Raw genomic sequence first — 16,112 nt, 5'->3', positions numbered from 1 at the left:
TCAGCTGTCCATACTGGGGTAGGACCCTATCCACAAAGCGCTCCCACTCCTCCGATGTGAAGGCAGGGCACTTTCCCCGGTCACACAGGACATGGCTGGATCCAGACACAGGTCACAGCAGAACATGCAGTGTAGGTGTTATCCTGTGCAAGGTCAGGAATCAAGTGAGGTTATAGACAGAAAATGGCAGTCACATTGCGGCAGTGTACACCGTCACTGCGGCCGGTGATTGCCATTGGCCACTGTACTCCATAGAGCCCCATATTAGCCAATGAGGAATAGCACAGCTGTACAAGACCACCTTCCGCCATGACGCGAAATGCTAGCGGAGTTACCTCACTTCCACCTGTCCCTACATACAGGACAGGCGGTCACCATTTTATGGTGGTGGACACCATTCAAATAAATGAGAACTGCTTAATTCCTATAATTTGCACAGACATTGCCATTCCCATTGTCCCATCACATTACTGCTCTATGTACACTGAGCTGGTGGTTCCATTGTTCATATTGTGACACCCTACTCACTCTTGTGTCCCTTAGATACCTACCACTGCGGAGGAATCAGAGGAGGAGACAAGGCCCCGTGTACAGACCCCTTGTGGACTTGGCTACACTGGAGGACAGGCACATAATACTCACCTATAGACTGGACAGGGCCACTATCACAGAGCTGTGTTCTCAATTGGAGCCTGATCTGATATCAGCTATCCGTCATCCCACTGGGATCCCCCTTTTGTGTAGGTTCTATCAGTGCTCCATTTCTTGGCAACCTTTCCAAGTGACAGTGGGCTTGGCAGCAGAAATATCACAGCCAATGTTCTCAATCATGTTGGCAAGGGTTTTGAAACACATGTGCAGCTACATTGCTCTCCCCCAGATGGAAGATTTGGCCACTGTGAAGGCAGGATTCTATGCAATGGGACATATACCCAATATTATTGGGGCGATTGACGGTACATATGTTGCTTTTGTCCCCCCCGCCAGAATGAACAGGTTTTCAGGAATTGGAAGGGTTTCCACTCACTCAGTGTGCAAATGGTGTGCCTGGCTGACCAGTACATCTCCCACGTCACTGCCAAGTATCCTGGGTCAGTGCATGACACCTTCATACTGAGGAATAGCAACATCTCAAATGTGATGGCACAACTACAGAGCCACAGGATGTGGCTAGTTGGTGAGCCTGACTCCCCACCCAATGTATGTCAGTGTATGCCTTCTATTGTTAACTCATACCATTGTGTAAGGCTAATATTTGTCCCTCAATACTTGCAGGTGACTCTGGCTACCCAAACCTATTGTGGCTCCTGACCCCTGTGAGGAATGCAAGGACAGGGGTTGAGAATTGGCATAATGATGCACATGGGCGAACCAGGCAGATCATAGAATGTACCTTTGGCCTCCTGAAGGCCAGGTTTAGACGCCTCCATCTGACAGGTGGATCCCTGTGCTTCTGCCCTGAGAAGGTTTGACAGATAGTTATAGCATGCTGCATGTTGCACAACCTGGCCCTCAGACGACATGTGCCTTATCTGCAGGAGGAGGAGATTGGAAATGCCCCTATGGCAACAGTGGATCCTGAGGACAGTGAGGATGAGGAGGCAGAGGATGAGGATGTGGACAAAAGAACATCAGTAATACGGCAGTACTTCCAATGACACGCAGATAAGACAGGAACTGACCATTCCTCTGATTATTTATCTTTTCAGTGTGGCTGTAGCAGGATGGCAGTCACTTCCTTTGCATCTCAACTGACTGTCACCTATGCCTTCTCATTTTGCAGATGTTGGTGTTATTACAACTGTGTACTGATGTCATGATTACTGACAGCTGCAGGTCATTATTTGTATGCTGTCCCAAAGTTCAGGTCAATTGCACATGATTTTACAGTTAACATAATTACACATTTTCATCACATAAAGCACTATCACTCAAGTTGTGTTCAAAGGTGTTTATTGTAGTGACATTTGTAGAAGGAATAGTGCAATGGAATGTGGTGATGGTAGAAGTAAGTCCAGGGTTTTGCTCCAGTCTTTTTGTAGCACAGTTCCAGTGTCCAAGGGGCCTTAGGAGGGGGAGCAATGGCAGTTCAAAGTGGACAAGGTGACAGAGTGGGACACAAGGGGGACATTCAGGAGGGTCTCATTTCCTAATGGTGGTCTTGGTCTTGGCAAGTGTCTCTGCCATCTGTCTGGGTCGCAGGGAACGTTTGTGGGGTGGTTCACCTTCTGCAGGGGTAGGGGTGCTGGTGGCCTGTGGATCCTGTGGCAGGGACCCCTGTCCACTAGCTGCAGCTGATGTGGTGGGCTGGCCAGTTGACTGGCTAGTGGAAGGGGCCTGCGGGTGTGCTGTATATTCCCTCATGATGTTGGCCATATCAGCCAGCACCCCTGCTATGGAGACCATGGTGGTGTTGGGGCTGCAAATCTTTCCTGACCTCCTGATGGTGTACCTCCTGCAGCCGCTGGTTCTCCTGCATGATGTCAAGAATCTGACACCCATCTTGTCCTGGGATTGTTGGTAAGCCCCAGGACATTAGTGAGTGCCTCCTGGATAGTCGGTTCCCTGTGCCTGTACTCCCCCTTGCGCACAGCTGTCCTCTGAGTGTCCCTGTCCCCATGTGCCTCTGTCCCTTGAACAGTGTGCCCACTGCCACTGACCCCAGGACCCTTATTGTCTTGGCTGTGAGGTGTAGATTAGGGTCCCTTTACATTTGGGCACACTGCTGATTGACATGTCCTGGGGACAGAGTTGTGGGGACGTTGGGTGGGTGCTGTGGCGTTGGATACTGAGGGGAAAGGCTCTGTGGTGGACTGGGAGAGGGCTGGGGTGGCTGGCTGACCAGTGGTCCCTGTTGGGCCACAGGAAGTTCATCCAGATCCTGAAGTCCAGAATTACTGTCATCAATGGGGGCATCTTCTGTTGGTGGACTGGTTAGTCGTGGCACCTCCTCACCGCTGAGATTGGCTGGGGCACCTGTGGGGATGTAAGTGGTATATTATACTTCATGCCTGTGACATATTGTACATCCCTAACTTCCTCTCTATTGTTGCTGTTACCCTGCCACTTTTGTTTGTGTACGGTGATGTATTGTGGGATTGTTAGTTCTCCATGCTGTGCATGCTTAGTGATGAGTGTACATGAGGCGCTGGGAGGGCTGTCCATGCAATGGTATAGCATGCAGGGCTTGGCATTGGGTTAGTCAGATGTGTAGGTGCATTGTGTGGAATGGAGTGGAGTGATGGGGCGAGGGTGAGGGGGTGTGATGGCATGCAGGTATGGGGGGTGATGAGTTGTAAATATTTACTCAACAGTGTCCAGTTCTCCGGCTACTCCAGTGAGTCCCTCAGAATGCAGTATTGCCAAGACTCATGCTGTGAGCTGTGGGGGAGGAGGTGGGGGTCCACCACCAGTCCTCTGGATGGCGAGCTGGTACCTTGCTGCCACGGAACCTATCTTCCCCTGTAGGTCGTTCCACCTCTTCCTGATGTCATCCCTTGTTCTTGGATGCTGTCCCATGGCGTTCACCCTGTGAACGATTCTCCACCATAACTCCATCTTCCTGGCAATGGATATTTACTGTACCTGTGCTCCAAACAGCTGCGGCTCTACCATGACTGTTTCCTCCACCATGACCCGCAACTCTTCATCAGTGAAACGGGGGTGCCTTAGTGGGGACATGGGTGTTGTGTGGTGCGTGTTGTGTAGAGGGTGTTAAGTGATGTGGTGGGGTGTAGGGTGTGGGATGTGGGGTGCATGACGGATGGATGGCTGTTTGTGGTGTGTGTGTAGTTGTCTCAGTGGTCTTCGTGTCAATCTTGTGGCGATTATTGGTATACGTAAAGTGTTGTTGTGCGTGTTTTATACTGCTGTCGGTGGGTGTGTGTGGTGTGTGTCAGTGTCAGGTGTGTGATTTTCGTTTAGGCCAATGCTGTGTTGTTTTGTATTTGGGTGGCCATTCTGAGCGTGCCAGTGTGTACCGCCAATGGTTTACCACCATTGAATGTCCGCCATAGTTATTCATGGGTCATAAGGTGGTGGGCGTTGTTTTGTTGGTGTAACGGTATGGGTGTTCGTACCAACACTTTAACACTGACCTTTGGGCTGGCGGATGTGTGTATGCAGCAGTATTCTATCGGTTTGGTGTGTGTTTGTGTCATAATATGTCGAACGGATATTCGCCATTGTTGCGGTATGTTGGCGGCCATCACTGCGGCGGTAGGCAGCATTTACTGCCAATTTCACAATGAGGGCCATTGTCTGCATTACCTAAAAAATACAGGATTTTGACATATAGCTCACAAAAAAGCGCAACATGCAAGTACGGAAAACGGCAATAGGGTAGTATGTGTTTAAACACTCTCTCCAAGATATTATGAAGGAGCTTGAATGATCATAGAGTGTGCCTGGACCAAAGGGGTACATACTACTGTGACATTGCATAGCCATCGAAGAGGAGCCAGGTGCCTTGTAGGTGCTTCTCAACTTGTGTGTGTGTGTCAACCACATAGAACTATATGTGAGGCAATGCAAGTCCAGGACTGCTTACAGCTCTTATCAATGTCTGCCCGGTCACAATATTAGAGAGGTTCTTTGAACATGAGTATCAGACTGAATGCTGCACTAAAGCAATATGCATAGAAATTATTAAATGGAAAGTAAATCCAGTATACATTACATACACATTTTAAATAGAAAATATGTCAAGTGTATACTTGTATAATAGTTTACTGAGAGCAGTTACATCTTATACTGGGAACACAGGCTGACTCCTCTTCTGGTGATATGCTTAACATCTGAAATGTGAAATTGTGAGAATGATGTTATTACGGTGTTAAAATACCATTCCATACAGGGCCCGCATTTTTACTTGATTTACTTCACATGGTTACGTACTATGTTTGCTTTAACAAACCTGTCAACTTTTCTAGAAGATAGTTTTGCTTCATGTGCTATTTTGAGTGTAAATATTTTTGACATATACTAGCCCTGATGAAGTCTTAGGATGACAACCTATTTGACAAAACAAGTGTAAGCTTGAAATTTTAATGATAAAGATGATTAAAGAATGATATGTTGGATGAATCATCGATTCACGGACAAATTTCTTGTATATCTGTTTGATCTATGAACAGAACATCTACTGAATGCCTAAAATTGATGATGATGGTGATCAATATCTTCCAAGTAGATTTAATTCCTCATTTAACCCTCCCACATCTGCTCTCTGTGAAAATATCCATCTCTGCTTCTTGTGAATGAGTATATGTTCTGTCCCCTCTCTAGTTTCTCTCACTTGTTCCAAAACAGTCTAAAGAAAATCTATTTATTAATGGTCTGTTAAGAACAGACTGTTTTTTTAAAATATCTTTTTTATTTCAAATGTAAAGCAATACAGGATAGTACAAGGGCCCAGAGGGACCTCTCGAAAGCTTATTTGTAATCAGAGCCTGTCAACTCCTGTTAACGTTGATTTTATTAATGAATATTCATGTATCTTGAGTGTTGGAATTGCGTAGAAATTGTACTAATATAGAGAAAATTAATGCACGCATTTGACGGTGCACTCACCAGTGTGGCCACCAATATCCACAAAGTGTACTTATTAATGGCCTATTAATATGAAATGTTGAGCTTATGTTCGATTTATGTAGTCATATGTCATATTAAGGGTTGTGCATTATGTATTAGCTTTATTAATCGTAGACAGTGCTTTAAATGGGCCGGTACTGTCCGGTACTGAGTACCGGCACTTTTCTATTTTGAGCGGTAGAGTACCGGCACATCTCATGAAAAACGTAATACTTTTAATTGGAGAGTACCGGCACTTCCCAGAAACAAGCAGGTACTCTAGCACAGAGTACCTGCACTTTATTTTTTCCATTTCAAGCACTGATCGTAGGCCTTAACCTAGCGGAGGTCTTGGCCTAGTTGCCCGGCCTCATGTCACGCTGCATTTCTTAGGTGTTTACTAAATGTCTTCTTAGAAAATTAAATTGTGATTTTCCAGCGTACTGTCCATGTGCTTGTAGCTAAAAGTCTTTTATCATGAGAACTGTTTGCTAGAAGATGCTGTAATAGCTAATGCAACAATGTATAATGTAATGTGTGTAAGACTGACTTTCCCAGGAGAATACAGTAGACCCACTGACTGGAGTATAAGCAGCAACAATATTGATACCTGACGAGCCGAATGACGGGAGCGGGACAAGAGGAGCCAATCATCGATATGTGAAACATGTACTAGTAAAAGTTGTTGATTTGAAGTTTTTGTTTCACTGGACAAAGTGTGAACATGCAATTTTTGAACCAATTAAGATGTGGGAAGTAGTTTTAGGAAATCTAACTGAGCCAGACTGCACCAGACTGCACCAAGAGAAGATGCGCCATTTCTTTCGAACTGCCCCAAAAAGCCTCTTTGGCTATTACTATCGTAGCCGTCTTGACTAGACGTGTTTAACTTTACTGCTTAAAGACTTTGCAGTTTCTGAACCTTGATGCTGTATCATGATGCCTTGTTGACCAGACTGATGTACTGAGGACTTAAATTGTCACAGCTTGCTGATCCAAACTGAGGGATAGGTATATTGACTATGGTGTTGTTTGCTATGTCTATTTTCTTTTGTTTCAAAGCACCAACCGCTAATTTTGATGGAGCCATAGTTAGATGTTTTTCCAAATTCGTGTTGACTAAATTGTTTTGCATGAAGCCCTACATGTGGGAGCTCACAGTTGAAGTTCGCCATATGAAATAGCAGCCGATGGCTTTTCTTTGCTGAAACTAAATGTATGTAATATCGTTTGCACAGTTGTTTTTGTTATTAATTTGCACAGAAACTTTAGAATGGGTAGTAGCTCAAGCTTTGATTAGATTGCGATTCTATCGCCGCTTAGGACAGCCAGTGCTGTTTCTGTATGTTTATCAATTGATTTTGAGATTATCTTACGTGACATTAGCTTTGTTAATATAAGAAAATAAATATTCTAACTTTTACATAAAGGTGTGGTTATTCATGACTGTAAGGTCATGGTGTGTGACAATTACTGACTCCTATTGATTACTAATGTTATTGATTATTATTGATTATTGATCTGCATGTACGGGATAAATGGTGGGAAAACCCCAAAGCGAGTCAAAAGGTTCATCAACCTATTCACATCTCCCTTGTAAGTTTACTTATTAAGGTCTGACGCGCTAACAGAGATGGTAGCAGAGATTGATGGTTTGTCTCCTTAAGAGCCCATCATACAGTCCAGAAAAGAGAGGTAGCAGAGTATTTGGTCCCAGAGATTTTAAGTGAGAAATAACAGGTGTCCCCATAGATGCTAGTATGGTAAGGGTTAATACCTTACAGCATGCAAAATAATTTTCAGATTTGGAGAAATTGGTGAAAGTGGAAAGAAAATGTGCCCCTAAGTCCTTAAGATGACTTTCCCAGAATCTTGGAGCTTGCCAATGATTGTTTGAGGATGTTCTCAGCGTTCTAGTGACGGTGTGAATGAAGTAAGTTTTGCGCTTGCACAGCTTATGCAAATCGCAGGTGAATTGTGATGTTTGTGAGGGTTTAGGCAGTTTGCGTACTCCAAATAAAATTGTAGAAGGAATGTGCGTACCCTGAAGTGTGAGTAGGGAAGTCGTCAAACTTCACATGTGTGTGGCGCTTTGTGCTAAGAAATTGTCCACGTGGTTGTTGATGTACGGGCCCTGCGTGGTCTAAGACTCAGGAGTATGTTGAAAAAGTGTATGAGACACTTAGGCCCATATTTATACTTTTTTTGTTCTGCATTTGCGTCACTTTTTGACGCAAAAGTGGTGCAAACATACAAAATACAAATATATTTTGTAAGTTTGCGCCGCTTTTGCGTCAAAAAATGACACAAATGCGGTGCAAAAAAAGTATAAATATGGGCCTTGGTTTTTGTTGTAATTTGTCTGGTTTAATAGGTCGATCTGGTGTGGTCGACAGGTCAGAGTGTGAGTCAAAATGAGTGAAATAATTTTTCGACTGAGATCTGGCGAGTCCTATGTGCACCAGGACAGACCCACTGATCAGTTGAGAGTGAAATTTGCAGGTCAAATTCTGCTTGCGAATCAGGGAAACTGAGAAAGAAGGAGTAACTGTTAGAGCGTAACGCTGTCAGTGAAAAATCCATAAAGTTTCTGAAACGATTGTGTTACCTTACCTGTAGTAAACGTACAAATTGGGTTTTGATTTTGTTTAGTGCTCGCAATAATTATGCATTAGTTTTGTGTGAATCTGAATTTGGGAGGACAAGCCACAAGACTGTGTCAGCTGCAGGACATGTGAACGTGACGTCATTGGAGCCGCGCTGGGATAGGTTGGCTAGTGAGAAGGGTCGGGCACGGATGGGCAGCAGTCTGTGAAGCGCAATTGGTTGAGAAGGTGGGTGAAGAGAATTCTAGGATTAAAAGCCACTTCCTGATTTGATTTTGAATAACATAAAGGTCACGAAAAGATGAAATTCTTTAAAGCTTTAAAGAGTGCTTTAAGGGTAGATGCGTACATTACAATGAATATAGGGAATATTGCATCACCAGAAGGCACACCAGCTTACATTGTAAAAGAAGAAAAGGGCATTGCGCAATGTCATTGGCTAAAGCAATGGTGCAAAGTGACAGAGAAAGATGGGAGCCAAGCATTTCCGGAAAACAGTACATTTCATTTGAGGAGCCTAGAGCTTTGAGGAGGGTGCTGTATGATCTAAAACCCCCTCCGAGACCAGCACAGTGCGAGGCATTAGCAATCTGGGAGCTAGTAGCCAGACAGCAACAGCAATAGAAATTCGAGAGGAGAATGAGAAAGGCAGAAAAGACACTAGCAGAGGCTAGATGGGATCATGACCAGAGGTTTTGGAGAACCAAGACCTTACATGGGATTAAGTTGTTTCCTGCGATTGCACAGGACAGCGAGAAAGAAGGAAGGAAAGCTACCAGAAAAACAAATAGAAGCCCTTCCGAGAGTAGGGAGGGGAAACCAAAGGAGGCTAGGAGATCTTTGACATATGAGGAAGAGTCAGACGATGAGGAGTTTACTCTACAGTTATTGAGAAATCGTCCACCACCATATGCAGCACATCAGAGTGGTCTGAGTACCAGTGCAGATCCTTTGGCTCCGACCCAGGTTAATGCAACAAGGAGTCCAGTGCAGGTTAATCCTAGAGACACAGAGCCCGATGCAGAGCAGTCTTAATGCACTTACTACTCCAGTAGTCCAAAATCAGGTGCCACAGCCAAATGTCCAGAGAATTTGTCCTGACGTGCCCATTGTGGAAACTACCACAAACTTAATAATGCCTATAGGACAGGCTTTCCAGAAACTGACACTGGTTCAGACAGAGCCAACTTCACTTTTACTGCCTCAAGTGCAGCCACAGGTAATGCCGAAGTACACTCTGATAACAGGGACCCAGACAGATGTGTCTGTACTGATGAACCAGAACGTGGGAGTCACTCTCCCACAGAACCTTAATATTAGCCCAAGAACAGATGCTGTATCTGTACCTGTTACCATAGGTCCACTTGTGCCTTTGTTTGCACAAGAGAAACCCAGTGCAGACGGACAGGGAGTCCTGAGTAAGAGGTAAATGAGGGGAGGACTTAATGAGAATATCTGAGTAGTCTCTCCTGTGGGACAGACCTTTGACGGTTCGAGATCACAGCTAGACCTTAGCCCATTCGGAGTTTCTCCTGATACTGTGATAGGGTTGAATGTTAGTCAAAGCCTGACACCGCAGTCCCCGAATACAGCTGTGCAACTAGTGCCACCTGCCCAGGCCAGCAACATCTTGTTGCAGGGTTTGACTGTCCAGCAATTGACTGAATGGTTGGATAAACTGAATACACTGCAGAGTGCTCCTAAGAGAAAGGAGTATTTGAATTACACAAGACTAGAAATGGAAGCAGGTGAGCTCATTGAGGAACTATGGGAGTGAAGAGGTTAGAGTCCTACACAGAAGCAGAGTTGAGATATCTGTGCCCGAAGATTACAAGGGAAGTGAGCAATGTGCATCAAAAGCTAGCAGACCTGGCAAAGAAGTATGGCATAGAAATAGAGATAACAAAGCATTTGAAAAGGATTTACAGGTTAGATTTTGATGCAAAAAATGTTTAACACATGAGATTTGCAGGGAGGAAGGCACACCTTAGGGAGTTACTCCAAAATGTCCAAACATAGGGAGGCTTAGACAAGTGGAAAGGCAGATGGGCAAAAAAAAGAGATAAAAGGAAAAGAGATTCTGCGGAGCTGACTTCAAATGTGCAGAAAAGCAAGGATCCGGTGAAAATCCTACTGATGAGAGAAATTCCAGGAGAGAATTTTGTTCATGGCCCTTGGAGCAGAAGTGACATTCTGTCCTTTACAAATGGATTATCCTAGGTTGAGAGAGAAGCCAGTAGAATGGTAGTAGCAGACAGACAGGTTTGTGAAACTTGTGAAGTGCCTGTGTGAAGATTTGAACATCTCCCGAAGTAATGAAATATCACTATAAGGTGATTACATTTTTTGAAAACGAGAATTTTGCCCAAAAGCATTGACTGGCAGAGAATAGACAGGACAGCTCAGGAAGCAAAAGAGTTGATACATGCATATTATGAGAGATTGTTGCAGGCATTCAAGCATTACAGTGGTATGGAAACAATTGAGCCAAAAGGCATGATTCATTTTGTGTTTAGATTTGTGGAAGGATTGAGACCTGAAATTAGCCAGATGATTAAGAGTCATTTGATTTGCTGGCAAGCGAAGCCGATTGAGGAGGTGTTGGAGTATACAAAGTACTGTAGTGACGAGACTGAAATGAAGCAGAGAAAGCTGAAAGAGAAAGCGATGGTGATGCAGATTAAAACTGCATAAACGGTGGTGCAGGGAAATTTTCCACAACAGCTACCACTGCAACAGCAGGGAAATGTGGTGTTTCAAAATAAGATAAGATGTAGAGGTCACAGAGGTAACGGAAACCGTAGTCCAGACTTGGGTACTGTAGTGGTTCAGAATGATATGCAGGGAATGAAGAGAGTGTTGCCTTGTCACGCCTGCGGAGTGGTCAGACATTGGAAACAGGAGTGTCCGATGATAGCACAGGAAGGTATCGTTCAGCAAACTAATGACATCAACACGTTCCAAAACATGAAAGGACCAAGAATGAGAGGTCATAATCCGAATTTTCAAAATAATGTGAATCAAATGCAGAACTTTCAACCCATGCAACAGGTGCAAATGCTACGTGTATGAATAATACAGTTGCAGCCAATGCAACAGCAGGTTCCCATGGTACCTAGACAGCAAATCCAAATACCTCAAGCCTCAATGGAACAGCAGCAGGTGATGCTTCCTCAACAAGTCGCAGGTCAGAGGTCCAACCAAAGTAATAACACAGTTCACCAATTCCCCTTACACAGTGAGCAAGGAATAAACGATGATTGGGTGAGTGAGAGTTTGGATGAGGAGGAATGTGTGCCTGCAGCTTCCTTTGAAGTAGATCAGAAAGGCCCCTATGTGAAGGGAAAAGTCATGGGTCACAGAGTTTCATTCTTGGTTGACACAGGAGCTACACGCTCTACAGTGTGAACTGCAGAACTTCCGAATTTGCCCCTTTCAGGAAAGACAGTCCAGATTGGAGGAGTAGCAAATCAGTACTTGACCAACCCCATTACACAACCAGTTCGGGTTAAAATTGGCAACTTTAAAGGATTGCACATATTTTTAGTCTGTGATTCAAGTCGGGTATCCCTACTGGGAAGAGATTTGCTGTGCAAAATGAGGTGCTCGAACACTTGCTCACATGACGGAATCGCGATACAGACGAATAGTGATGATGAAGCTGACCCAGCTCCAGAGACAGTGTGAGACGATAAATGAGGAATACACCCTGATTAATTTCTTTCCAGTGTTCACAGTGAAGGAGCTTCCTCCTGATTTACAGGGAACAGTAAAGAGAAAGTGTGGGATTCGACAGGGAAAGAGATAGGTTTGGTAAAGGGAGTTGAGCCAGTTAAAGTTTCTGTAAAGCCGAATGAAGTTTTTCCTCAGATTCCCCAGTACCACATGCCACAGGATGTTCTTATAAAGGTTGCCCAGATAATTGCAGAATTTGTGAAACAAGGGGTTTTGAAAGAAGTGTTGAGCAGCCCATGTAATTCACAGATAATGGGATTGAAAAAGCCCTGTGGGAAAGTTCGAATTGTCCAGGATTTAAGAAAAATAAATTACATTGTGATCAAATGTTGCCTCGTGGAGCCAAATCCAGCTGTGATAATGTTTCAGATTCCGTGTGATGCCGAGTGGTTTACTGTCATAGACTTGTCACAAGCCTTCTTTTCTGTGCCTATTCATGAAGGCAGCCAATTTATCTTTCGTTTAAAATTTTTAGACTGAGTATACTGTTGGTGTCGAATTCCTCAAGGGTTTTCAAAGTCACCTTCCATATTCAATCAGATCTTGAAAAATAATCTGGAGTCATTGGAATTGCCTTTCCACTCGACCTTGGTAAAGTAAATTGATAACCTGCTGATTGCATCCAAAACAAGGGACGAGTGCAAGTATGACACAATTACCTTGCTGAACCATTTGGGAAAGAATGGTCATAAAGTGTCGCCACTTAAATTGCAGTACTGTCAGAAAGAAGTGAAATACTTGGGCCACCAGATTGAGAAGGGATCAAGGAAAATATCCAGAGAAAGGGTCACAACCATAATGCAGATGAGTCCCCCAACCACCCAGAGAGATGCCAGGATGTTCTTAGGGATGGTAGGCTACTGTTGCCAATGGATACCCAATTTTTCAGTCATTTCCAAGCCCTTGCAAAAGCTGACTCACAAAGAGGTCACCGATCCCATAGTATTAGATCAGGCTTGCATGAAAGCATTTTCTGAGTTGAGAGAGAGTGTGCAAAGCTCCTGCTTTGGGTATGCCTGATTACCATAAGTTTTTCACATTGTTTTGTCATGAGCGTGATGTGTGTTCTTTGTCTCTCTTGACGCAGGTCCATGGAGGTGTAAACTGCCCAGTAGCATATTTTTCAGCTACTTTGGGCCCAGTCGCAGCAGCTTTACCAGGCTGTTTGCGTGCAGTTGCAGCAGTTGGACAGAGCCTCACACAGTGTGAAGGCGTTGTGATGTGACACCCCTTAACAATAATGGTCCCTCACTCAGTTGAAGTTTTACTTACCCACAACAAGACTCAATATCTGACTGGTGCAAGATTGACCAGATATGAGACAAGTATTCTAAGTTCACCAAATGTGTCAATGAAAAGATGTACAGTGCTGAACCCGGCAACTTTACTTCCAAATGAAAATGTTGAAATTGAAAAGTTCAAAGACATTAAGCATGACCGTCTTGAAGTAACTGATTTGTGCAGAAAACCGAGACCTGATATTAGAAGCACCCGGTTGGAAGAAAATGACCAAATCATCTTTGTTGATGGCTCATGTCTAAGAGACAATACAGGAACACTGATGGCAGGGTATGCCGTGTGCACAATTTCTGATATCCTGGAAGCGTCTTGGCTTCGAGGAGTATATTCTTCATAGGTAGCGGAACTGGTAGCCCTTACTACAGCATGCCATGTTTCTGCTCAACTAAAAGTTACCATCTATATGGATAGTCAGTATGGATTTGGAATAGTTCATGATTTTGGCCAGTTGTGGTCACAGAGAGGTTTCATGACCTCTTCTGGTTCATCAGAGAGAAATGGTAAGAAAATTAAAGAACTGTTGCAAGCTATCCAAATGCCTGAAAAGATTGCCGTGGTGAAATGCGGTGCGCACATCTGAAATCACAAGATTTTGGGGGTGATTCTAACCCCGGCGGTCGGCGGAGAGGCGGCGGTCGGACCGCGAACAGACCGGCGGTCCAAAAAATGGCATTCTGACCGCGGCGGTCACCGCCGCGATCGACCGCCACTTTCCCACTCCGACCGCCACGGCGGTCATGACCGACGGGCTGGAGTTTGCGCACTCCGGCCCGGCGGTCGACCCAAGACCGCCAACCGCATCATGACCCTGCTTACCGCCGCGGTTTTTGGCGGTCGGGAACCGCCATGCGAACCATGGCGGTAGGCACTATCGGGGCCAGGGAATTCCATCCCTGGCACTGATAGGGGTCTCCCCCACCCCCCACTACCCCCCACGAGTCCCCCCCCCCACACCCTCCACCCCCCCAGAGGTGGTACGAACCCCCTGCCCCCCCCACCCCGACATGCACATACACGCACCCCGACATGCACGCACCCCCAACATGCACATATGCACACCCCCTACACACACACACATACACAACGGGGGCACATACCCGCACACATACATGCCAACATGCGCACCCGCCGAACTACACACATTGCCCATAGGCACAGCAGCACCCCCCGCCCGCATGCACGCACTCACACACCCCCTCTACACACCCCCATGCACGCACACATCACACAACACACCCCCCACCCCCTCCCCTCACGGACGATCAACTTACCTTGTGCGTTGGTCCTCCGGGAGGCGACGGGAGCCATAGGGACGTGACCGCCAACAGAAGACCACCAACAGAAGACCGCCACACAGAAATGTGGGTCGTAATTCTGGGGGCGGTGTTCTGCTGGCGTGGCGGTGGAGGTTGACCAGTCTCCACTTTCCCGCCGACTGCCAGTGTGGCTGCTGGCGGTTTTCCGGCGGAACGCTCCCAGCGGTCGGAATACGCGCCGCGGCATACCGCCGCGGTCGGCGGTCTTTACCGCGGCGGTAACTCGGCGGTCTTGCGAAAAGACCGCCAAGGTCAGAATCACCCCCTTTGTGTCAATGGGAAATGTATATGCAGTTCAAGTCACAAGGTTTTAGGCATTGGACTCTATATAGTTCAAGTAAAAGTGTGAATTGTTATCTGAAGAAGATGAAACATGTCCAAGTTTTGCATTGCATGTAATTGATACATTGGAAGAATTAAAAACATTGCAAAATAATGTCGACAGGGAGGAAAATGAAATGTGTATAGCGACAGAATGATTTGTGGGTTTCAGAAGAGGGTCAATTGGTTTTGCCAAATAGTTTGTTGTCACAAACGGCTAGATATTATCATGGTCAAGCACATGTTGGGAGGGATGCCATGATTAATTTCTTCAAGCATATTTGGTCCAATCCAAAATTTAGACAAGTTGCTGAAGCAGTTTGCTATTGTTGCGTCATTTGCCAGCAAATGAACACGGGGAAAGGGACACTAGTTAGTTTGAGCCACATGGGAAGAGCTGGAGGTCCATTCAGCAGAATGCAAATGGATTTTATTGAGATGCCTGCGTGTGGAGGTTTGAGATATGTCTTGGTAATTGTATGCATCTTTAGTCACTGGATTGAAGTGTACCCTACATGAAGGAATGACAGCCTCACAGTAGCGAAACTGTTGCTTGGGGAACTGCTACCACATCTTGGGTTTCCAATCTCTTTAGAATCAGATAGGGGAAGTCACTTCAACAATGAAGTAATTAAGTTACTATGTGCAGCATTGAACACTGAGCAGAAGTTGCATTGTAGTTACAGCCCTGAAGCATCAGGGCTAGTGGAACAGATGAATGGTACTTTGAAGTCAAGAGTGGCAAATATGTGTGCGTCCATGAATCTGAAATGGCGCAACGCACACCGGTTAGTAATGATGACAATGAGAAACACCCCAGACAGGAAGACAGGATTGTCGCTACACGAAATCCTCATGGGCCTAACAATGAGGTTGCCAGCAGTGCCTGCGAATGTGCTTGTAAGCATTACAGATGATATGGTGTAGGACTACTGCAAAGCTCTGGCTGATGTGGTTCGCTCTTTCTCCCAGCAGGTGGAAGCTACCACACTACCACCGATTCATGACCCAGGACACAACCTGAGAGCCGATGACTGGGTTGTGGTCTGGAAACACGTGAGGAAAATGTGTTTGGAGCCTTGCTGGAAAGGCCCATTCCAGGTAGTCCTGGTTCCTACCACAGCTGTGAAGTGTGCAGGAGTTTCAAACTGGATCCATGCCAGCCACACAAAGAAAGTGGCATGTGCTTTGGGCGATGAAGAAGAGTTGTTGAGAGTACCAACAATGACCAAACAAGTCTCAGAACTGGAAGGAGAAGAAAGAG

This window comes from Pleurodeles waltl, chromosome 4_2, assembly GCF_031143425.1.
Source record: "Pleurodeles waltl isolate 20211129_DDA chromosome 4_2, aPleWal1.hap1.20221129, whole genome shotgun sequence".
Classification (NCBI taxonomy): Eukaryota; Metazoa; Chordata; class Amphibia; order Caudata; family Salamandridae; genus Pleurodeles; species Pleurodeles waltl.
This window is presented reverse-complemented; position numbering follows the sequence as displayed.